At 43.9% G+C, this 10,888-nt stretch overlaps 1 protein-coding gene across 1 annotated transcript in view; it reads left to right on the top strand.

Moving 5' to 3' along the window:
* The first annotated feature begins 5,314 nt into the window (after window positions 1–5,314).
* Window positions 5,315–10,888, top strand: part of SBK1 (SH3 domain binding kinase 1) — a 98,208-nt gene continuing 92,634 nt past the window's right edge. The window contains exon 1 of the mRNA XM_056536346.1: window positions 5,315–5,376. The gene's annotated coding sequence lies outside the window, so the exon portion shown is untranslated. The remainder of the gene's footprint in view (window positions 5,377–10,888) is intronic.

Here is a 10,888-nt window from a genome sequence, read left to right as displayed (position 1 = left end):
TAGTAGAATTGTACTCTGATCATGTTCAGTGGTCAGTTATGTTGGGGGTTGTAGTGTTCTAGGTATATAATATAGTAGAATTGTACTCTGATCATGTCCAGGGGTCGGGTCATATTGGGAGTTGTAGTGTTCTAGGTATATAATATAGTAGAATTGTACTCTGATCATGTTCAGTGGTCAGTTATGTTGGGGGTTGTAGTGTTCTAGGTATATAATATAGTAGAATTGTACTATGGTCATGTTCAGTGGTCGGGTCATATTGGGGGTTGTAGTGTTCTAGGTATAGAATATTATATAATTGTACTATGGTCATGTTCAGTGGTCGGGTCATATTGGGGGTTGTAGTGTTCTAGGTATAGAAAATTATATAATTGTACTCTGATCATGTCCCGTGGTTGGGTCATGCTGGGATGTGTAGTGTTTGATATACACCTTGTAAGATAGTCGGTGATAAGTGACTGTGCACAATAAGCACTTTGTATTTTCCTGGCTCGCACCACAACAATGACAGTACCTGACTATAAATGAATGGGGATTTCCAGTGCGGAGTTTACAGAACTTGATCCAGATTCACACATACAGGACATGTTAGTTTTGCAAATATAGAAAGTCTTATACGCTGCGGGAGTTGTCTGCGGTGTGATATACCGTCACTAGTATACAGAGATAATCCTGGATATTTCCTCATGGAGACCTTCTTAGCTTCCACCTTGCAGTATCTTTGCTGAGATGGAAAGTTATCTTATAGAGCAGATCTGCTGCACAATAGAGAACTAATATAGTAGCACTACGTACACATAACTAAGGGAAAAACACATCGTGCTCTGTGTGTTCTGGACCAATCAGCATCTGATCTGGCTATAGCCACGCCCACGAGGAAACTCCTGCGGCTTCTATGAGGCTCCTCTTTAGCTTAAGGTCAGTTTAGCCCCATAAGTCTTCTACAAGGTGCGCCATTTCTATGGATACACCTTAATACAATGGGAATGGTTGGTGATATTAACTTCCTGTTTGTGGCACATTAGTATACGTGAGGGGGGAAACTTTTCAAGATGGGTGGTGACCATGGTGGCCATTTTGAAGTCGGCCATTTTGAATCCAACTTTTGTTTTTTCAATAGGAAGAGGGTCATGTGACACATCAAACTTATTGGGAATTTCACAAGAAAAACAATGATGTGCTTGGTTTTAATGTAACTTTATTCTTTCATGAGTTATTTTCAAGTTTCTGACCACTTATAAAATGTGTTCAATGTGCTGCCCATTGTGTTGGATTGTCAATGCAACCCTCTTCTCTATATACTGCTATATACTACTATATACACCGCAGGAGAAATGCTAGCACAGGCTTCCAGTATCCCTATACACTGCTATATACTACTATATACACCGCAGGAGAAATGCTAGCACAGGCTTCCAGTATCCGTATACACTGCTATATACACCGCAGGAGAAATGCTAGCACAGGCTTCTAGTATCCGTATACACTGCTATATACTACTATATACACCGCAGTAGAAATGCTAGCACAGGCTTCCAGCATCTGTATACACTGCTATATACTACTATATACACCGCAGTAGAAATGCTAGCACAGGCTTCCAGTATCCGTATACACTGCTATATACTACTATATACACCGCAGGAGAAATGCTAGCACAGGCTTCCAGTATGCGTATACACTGCTATATACTACTATATACACCGCAGGAGAAATGCTAGCACAGGCTTCCAGTATCCGTATACACTGCTATATACTACTATATACACCGCAGGAGAAATGCTAGCACAGGCTTCCAGTATCTGTATACACTGCTATACACTGCTATATACACAGCAGGAGAAATGCCAGCACAGGCTTCCAGTATCCGTATACTCGGCTATATACTACTATATACACCGCAGGAGAAATGCTAGCACAGGCTTCCAGTATCCATATACGCTACTATATACTACTATATACACCGCAGGAGAAATGCTAGCACAGTCTTCCAGTATCCGTATACACTGCTATATACTACTACTATATACACCGCAGGAGAAATGCTAGCACAGGCTTCCAGTATCCATATACACTACTATATACTACTATATACACCGCAGGAGAAATGCTAGCACAGGCTTCCAGTATCCGTATACACTGCTATATACTACTATATACACCGCAGGAGAAATGCTAGCACAGGTACCAGTATCCGTATACACTGCTATATACTACTATATACACCGCAGGAGAAATGCTAGCACAGGCTTCCAGTATCCGTATACATTGCTATATACTACTATATACACCGCAGGAGAAATGCTAGCACAGGCTTCCAGTATCCGTATACACTGCTATATACTACTATATACACCGCAGGAGAAATGCTAGCACAGGCTTCCAGTATCCGTATACACTGCTATATACTACTATATACACCGCAGGAGAAATGCTAGCACAGGCTTCCAGTATCCGTATACACTGCTATATACTACTATATACACTGCAGGAGAAATGCTAGCACAGGCTTCCAGTATCCGTAGTTTCAGGTGCTGCAGAATCGGCAAAACAAAAATTGGAACAGGACCCTCAGTTTACGCAGAAGATTTTGTTCAGTGATGAGGAAACTTTTCTGTGAATGGTGAAATTAACAAACAAAACCAGCGCTATTGGTCTGACACTAACCACATTGAATAGATCCCTCCAAGACTGTTGGAACACAAAAATTGATGGTATGGTGTGGTATATGGGGTACAAAGATAGTGGGGCCATTCTTCATCAATGGAAACCTCAAGGCCCCTGGATATGTGAAATTGCTACATGATGATGTGTTTCCCTCTTTATGCACTGAAGCTGCACGTTCCCTGAGTTTTTCCAGCAAGATGGTGACCACCACATTATGGGTGTCGGGTCCGAGCATTCCTAGATTAACAGTTTCCTGGAAAGTGGATTGGTCGTCGTGGGCCAGTTGAATGGCCCCCAAGGTCTCCCGATCTGACCCCCTTAGACTTTTATCTTTGGGGTCATCTGAAGGCAATTGTCTATGCTGTGAAGATACGAGATGTGCAGCACCTGAAACTACGGATACTGGAAGCCTGTGCTAGCATTTCTCCTGCGGTGTATATAGTAGTATATAGCAGTGTATACGGATACTGGAAGCCTGTGCTAGCATTTCTCCTGTGGTGTATATAGTAGTATATAGCAGTGTATACGGATACTGGAAGCCTGTGCTAGCATTTCTCCTGCGGTGTATATAGTAGTATATAGCAGTGTATACGGATACTGGAAGCCTGTGCTAGCATTTCTCCTGCGGTGTATATAGTAGTATATAGCAATGTATACGGATACTGGAAGCCTGTGCTAGCATTTCTCCTGCGGTGTATATAGTAGTATATAGCAGTGTATACGGATACTGGAAGCCTGTGCTAGCATTTCTCCTGCGGTGTATATAGTAGTATATAGCAGTGTATACGGATACTGGAAGCCTGTGCTAGCATTTCTCCTGCGGTGTATATAGTAGTATATAGCAGTGTATACGGATACTGGAAGCCTGTGCTAGCATTTCTCCTGTGGTGTATATAGTAGTATATAGCAATGTATACGGATACTGGAAGCCTGTGCTAGCATTTCTCCTGCGGTGTATATAGTAGTATATAGCAGTGTATATGGATACTGGAAGCCTGTGCTAGCATTTCTCCTGCAGTGTATATAGTAGTATATAGCAGTGTATACGGATACTGGAAGCCTGTGCTAGCATTTCTCCTGCGGTGTATATAGTAGTATATAGCAGTGTATACGGATACTGGAAGCCTGTGCTAGCATTTCTCCTGCGGTGTATATAGTAGTATATAGCAGTGTATAGGGATATTGGAAGCCTGTGCTAGCATTTCTCCTGCGGTGTATATAGTAGTATATAGCAGTATATAGAGAAGAGGGTTGCATTGACAATCCAACACAATGGGCAGCACATTGAACACATTTTATAAGTGGTCAGAATCTTGTAAATAACTCATGAAAGAATAAAGTTATGTTAAAACCAAGCACATCATTGTTTTTCTTGTGAAATTCACAATAAGTTTGATGTGTCACATGACCCTCTTCCTATTGAAAAAACAAAAGTTGATTTCAAAATGGCCGACTTCAAAATGGCCGCCATGGTCACCACCCATCTTGAAAAGTTTCCCCCCTCACATATACTAATGCGCCACAAACAGGAAGTTAATATCACCAACCATTCCCATGTTATTAAGGTGTATCCATAGAAATGGCCCACCCTGTACATTGGTGGCATGTATCTTCTTAAAGCCGTACTCCGATGAAAACCTTCATATCAACTGGCTCCAGAAAGTTACTTCTATACATTCTTTTTTATTCTACCAGTACTTATCAGCTGCTGAAGTTGAGTATTTTTTTCTTCTTCTGTATGACCACAGTGCTCTCTGCTGCTACCTCTGTCTGTCTCAGGAACTGTCCGGAGCAGGAGAGGTTTGCTATGGGGATTTGCCCCTACTATGGACAGTTCCTAAGACAGACAGAGGTGTCAGCAGAGAGCTTTGACAGAATATAACAACTCAACTTCAACAGCTGATAAGTACTGGTAGGATTAAGATTTTTTAATAGAAGTAATTTACAAATCTGTTTAACTTTCTGAAGCCAGTTGATATGAAAACAAATAGTTTTTCACCGGAGTACCCCTTTTAATATATATCCTTTCTTTTATATCCACACATCCGACTTCCTGCCATAAATCCCACCGATCCCAGGAAAATTTCCCATAAAAACTTGCTGCGATTGCACGTTCTCCAAACCTTTGCTTGGGTTTTCAAAGATTAGGAAAATGTAGCTGCTTTCTCCCAAAATCTGTGTATGTAGTATTGGGTGGTAATACAACTCTGCTCCATTCACTTCAACAGAACTGAGATGCAATACCGCCCACAACCTGAGGACAAGAGTGGCGCTGTTTGTAGAAGAAATCAGCTATGTTTTTTTTTCCAATTCCTGGATAACCCATTAATAGTGTAAAAAAAAAATATGTTTCAGCTAGGGCAGTGGTCTCCATACTTCGGACCTCCAGCTGTTGCAAAACTACAACTCCCAGAATGCCTGAAACACTGACCTTAATAAATGATCCCCAGCTAGTTTGTTTACAGTTGTTGCAAAACTACAACTCCCAGCATGCCCGGACAGCCTTCGGCTGTCCGGGCATGCTGGGAGTTGTAGTTTTGCAACAGCTGGAGGCACCCTGGTCCGAAAAACACTGCTCTATGCAACTAAGAAGAATGAAATGCTTTTCTTTATATATAAAGGTGTAACTTTTTACTTTCTGTACTAGGAACCATAACCTGTATACGAAAGGCAACAAGTGGCACCCTGACCGGCACCAGCATTAAACAGGTAGAAATATAGCGATTAATCCCACTACATTATGGCAATGAGCACTAAATGAATACGCATCGATTTTCCCATCCTGGAAAATAAAAACACAAAAGATAAACTGATTAATAATTCACATTATCAATGGAAAGTGCATCATCGCAGTAACCCCGCTGGTGCCGAGCACCTGCACAGCGCGGTGACTTTAACCCCTTCACCTCCGGGAGAGGCCTAGAAATCCAAACCTTCCACTTAATGTAGGCTGACCATATTTCATTGAGACAAAAAATGATATATAGTTGTAGGCCCCTATACTGCTCCCATATATAGTTGTAGGCCCCAATACTGCTCCCATATATAGTTGTAGGCCCCTATACTACCCCAGATATAGTTGTAGGCCCCTATACTGCTCCCATATATAGTTGTAGGCTCCTATACTGCTCCCATATATAGTTGTAGGCCCCTATACTGCTCCCATATATAGTTGTAGGCCCCTATACTGCCCCCATATATAGTTGTAGGCTCCTATACTGCCCCCATATATAGTTGTAGGCCCCTATACTGCCCCCATATATAGTTGTAGGCCCCTATACTGCCCCCATATATAGTTGTAGGCTCCTATACTGCCCCCATATATAGTTGTAGGCCCCTATACTGCTCCCATATATAGTTGTAGGCCTCTATACTGCCCCATATATAGTTGTAGGCCCCTATACTGCCCCATATATAGTTGTAGGCCCCTATACTGCTCCCATATATAGTTGTAGGCTCCTATACTGCCCCATGTATAGTTGTAGCCCCCCATATATAGTTGTAGGCTCCTATACTGCTCCCATATATAGTTGTAGGCCCCTATACTGCCCCATATATAGTTGTAGGCCTCTATACTGCCCCATATATAGTTGTAGGCCCCTATACTGCCCCATATATAGTTGTAGGCCTCTATACTGCCCCATATATAGTTGTAGGCCCCTATACTGCTCCCATATATAGTTGTAGGCTCCTATACTGCTCCCATATATAGTTGTAGGCCCCTATACTGCCCCCATATATAGTTGTAGGCCTCTATACCGCCCCATATATAGTTGTAGGCCCCTATACTGCTCCCATATATAGTTGTAGGCTCCTATACTGCTCCCATATATAGTTGTAGGCCCCTATACTGCCCCCATATATAGGTGTAGACCCCTATACTGCCCCCATATATAGTTGTAGACCCCTATACTGCCCCCATATATAGTTGTAGGCCCCTATACTGTCCCATATATAGTTGTAGGCCTCTATACTGCCCCATATATAGTTGTAGGCCCCTATACTGCCCCATATATAGTTGTAGGCCCCTATACTGCTCCCATATATAGTTGTAGGCTCCTATACTGCCCCATGTATAGTTGTAGCCTCCTATACTGCTCCCATATATAGTTGTAGGCCTCTATACTGCCCCATATATAGTTGTAGGCCTCTATACTGCTCCCATATATAGTTGTAGGCCCCTATACTGCCCCATATATAGTTGTAGGCCCCTCCACTGCTCCCATATATAGTTGTAGGCCCCTATACTGCTCCCATATATAGTTGTATGCCCCTATACTGCCCCATATATAGTCAAGGCCCCTATACTGCCCCCATATATAGTTGTAGGCCACATATTGCCCCCGTATAAAGTTGTAGGCCCCAATATATAGTTGTAGGCCTCTATACTGCTCCCATATATAGTTGTGGGCCCCTATACTGCCCACATATATAGTTGTAGGCTCCTATACTGCTCCCATATATAGTTATAGGCCCCTATACTGCTCCCATATATAGTTGTAGGCTCCTATACTGCTCCCATATATAGTTGTAGGCCCCTATACTGCTCCCATATATAGTTGTAGGCCCCTATACTGCTCCCATATATAGTTGTAGGCCCCTATACTGCCCCATATATAGTTGTAGGCCCCTATACTGCCCCATATATAGTTGTAGGCTCCTATACTGCTCCCATATATAGTTGTAGGCCCCTATACTGCTCCCATATATAGTTGTAGGCTCCTATACTGCTCCCATATATAGTTGTAGACCCCTATACTTCCCCCATATATAGTTGTAGGCCCCTATACTGCTCCCATATATAGTTGTAGGCCCCTATACTGCTCCCATATATAGTTGTAGGCCCTTATACTGTCCCAATATATAGTTGTAGGCTCCTATACTGCTCCCATATATAGTTGTAGGCTCCTATACTGCTCCCATATATAGTTGTAGGCCCCTATACTTCCCCCATATATAGTTGTAGGCCTCTATACTGCTCCCATATATAGTTGTAGGCCCCTATACTGCTAACATATATAGTTGTAGGCCCTTATACTGCCCCCATATATAGTTGTAGGCTCCTATACTGCCCCCATATATAGTTGTAGGCTCCTATACTGCCCCCATATATAGTTGTAGGCTCCTATACTGCCCCCATATATAGTTGTAATCTCCTATACTGCCCCCATATATAGTTGTAGGCCCCTATACTGCTCCCATATATAGTTGTAGGCTCCTATACTGCCCCCATATATAGTTGTAGGCCTCCACACTGCCCCCAGATATAGTTGTAGGCCCCTATACTGCTCCCATATATAGTTGTAGGCCCCTATACTGCTCCCATATATAGTTGTAGGCTCCTATACTGCTCCATATATAGTTGTAGGCCCTTATACTGTCCCAATATATAGTTGTAGGCCCCTATACTGCACCCATATTTAGTTACTTTTTTTGTTACTGCCATCAGTTCTTAAGGGATTCTCTTTCTGCTGGAGTTGTAATTTTGCAACAGCTGGAGGCACCCTGGTTGGGAGACACTGATTTATACTAAAGGTATAAGTGTAATCCTGACTCCTAAGATGAGTAGGATTCTGACTGCTGAGATGAGTGAGATCCCGACTGCAGAGATGAGTGAGATCCAGACTGCTGAGATGAGTGAGATCCTGACTGATGGGATGAGTGAGATCCAGATTACTGAGATGAGTGAGATCCAGACTGCTGAGATGAGTGAGATCCTGACTGCTGAGATGAGTGAGATCCCGACTGCTGAGATGAGTGAGATCCTGACTGCTGAGATGAGTGAGATCCAGACTGGTGGGATGAGTGAGATCCCGACTGCTGAGATGAGTGAGATCCAGACTGATGGGATGAGTGAGATCCCGACTGCTGAGATGAGTGAGATCCCGACTGCTGAGATGAGTGAGATCCAGACTGATGGGATGAGTGAGATCCAGACTGCTGAGATGAGTGAGATCCTGACTGCTGAGATGAGTGAGATCCTGACTGCTGAGATGAGTGAGATCCCGACTGCTGAGATGAGTGAGATCCCGACTGCTGAGATGAGTGAGATCCAGACTGCTGAGATGAGTGAGATCCAGACTGCTGAGATGAGTGAGATCCAGACTGCTGAGATGAGTGAGATCCCGACTGCTGAGATGAGTGAGATCCAGAGTGCTGAGATGAGTGAGATCCTGACTGCTGAGATGAGTGAGATCCAGACTGGTGGGATGAGTGAGATCCAGACTGCTGAGATGAGTGAGATCCTGACTGCTGAGATGAGTGAGATCCTGACTGCTGAGATGAGTGAGATCCAGACTGGTGGGATGAGTGAGATCCCGACTGCTGAGATGAGTGAGATCCAGACTGATGGGATGAGTGAGATCCCGACTGCTGAGATGAGTGAGATCCCGACTGCTGAGATGAGTGAGATCCAGACTGATGGGATGAGTGAGATCCTGACTGCTGAGATGAGTGAAATCCAGACTGATGAGATGAGTGAGATCCCGACTACTGAGATGAGTGAGATCCTGACTACTGAGATGAGTGAGATCCTGACTGCTGAGATGAGTGAGATCCAGACTGCTGAGATGAGTGAGATCCCGACTGATGGGATGAGTGAGATCCAGACTGCTGAGATGAGTGAGAACCATTCCCCCTATATAGCCAATAGTACTGGCTCCCGTACGGAATAAACATACATCATCATTCAACCAGGTATCGGATTATGCAAAGAAATGTACAAGACTATAATAACAATATAAATGTCCCAATAACAATTGTACAATTGTAGTAATATAATATAATGTCTATGTGGCCCAAGCCCTTCTATCTGACTATTGTCCAAAAAAATGGTGGTAAACAAAGTCCTGGGGACCAAATATCCACCCCACTCCAAATATCCCAGGTGTTCATCACCAAAGGGTGACTTCCTCAGGGATCGACTCCTGAGGAGGTCACCATATGGGATCTCACTCATCTCATCAGTCTGGATCTCACTCATCTCAGCAGTCGGGATCTCACTCATCTCAGCAGTCGGGATCTCACTCATCTCAGCAGTCAGGATCTCACTCATCTCATCAGTCGGGATCCCACTCATCTCATCAGTCGGGATCTCACTCCTCTCAGCAGTCTGGATCTCACTCATCTCAGCAGTCGGGATCTCACTCATCCCATCAGTCTGGATCTCACTCATCTCAGCAGTCAGGATCTCACTCATCTCATCAGTCGGGATCCCACTCATCTCATCAGTCGGGATCTCACTCCTCTCAGCAGTCGGGATCTCACTCATCTCATCAGTCGGGATCTCACTCATCTCAGCAGTCGGGATCTCACTCATCTCAGCAGTCAGGATCTCACTCATCTCAGCAGTCTGGATCTCACTCATCTCTGCAGTCAGGATCTCACTCATCTCTGCAGTCGGGATCTCACTCATCTCTGCAGTCGGGATCTCACTCATCTCAGCAGCCGGGATCTCACTCATCTCAGCAGTTGATCTCACTCATCTCTGCAGTCGGGATCTCATTCATCTCAGCAGTCTGGATTATAGGCCCCTATACTGCTCCCATATATAGTTGTAGGCTCCTATACTGCCCCCATATATAGTTGTAGGCCCCTATACTGCTCCCATATATAGTTGTAGGCCCCTATACTGCTCCCATATATAGTTGTAGGCCCCTATACTGCCCCATATATAGTTGTAGGCCCCTATACTGCCCCCATATATAGTTATAGGCCCCTATACTGCCCCATATATAGTTGTAGGCTCCTATACTGCCCCATATATAGTTGTAGGCCCCTATACTGCCCCATATATAGTTGTAGGCCCCTATACTTCCCCCATATATAGTTGTAGGCTCCTATACTGCTCCCATATATAGTTGTAGGCTCCTATACTGCCCCATATATAGTTGTAGGCTCCTATACTGCTCCCATATATAGTTGTAGGCCCCTATACTGCCCCATATATAGTTGTAGGCTCCTATACTGCTCCCATATATAGTTGTAGGCCCCTATACTGCTCCCATATATAGTTGTAGGCCCCTATACTTCCCCCATATATAGTTGTAGGCCCCTATACTGCTCCCATATATAGTTGTAGGCCCCTATACTGCTCCCATATATAGTTGTAGGCCCTTATACTGTCCCAATAAATAGTTGTAGGCTCCTATACTGCTCCCATATATAGTTGTAGGCTCCTATACTGCCCCCATATATAGTTGTAGGCTCCTATACTGCCCCC

The sequence above is a fragment of the Hyla sarda genome, chromosome 8, assembly GCF_029499605.1.
Source record: "Hyla sarda isolate aHylSar1 chromosome 8, aHylSar1.hap1, whole genome shotgun sequence".
In the NCBI taxonomy this organism is placed as follows: Eukaryota; Metazoa; Chordata; class Amphibia; order Anura; family Hylidae; genus Hyla; species Hyla sarda.
The sequence above is the reverse complement of the archived record's forward strand: the minus strand, read 5'-3'. Positions and strand labels throughout refer to the sequence as shown.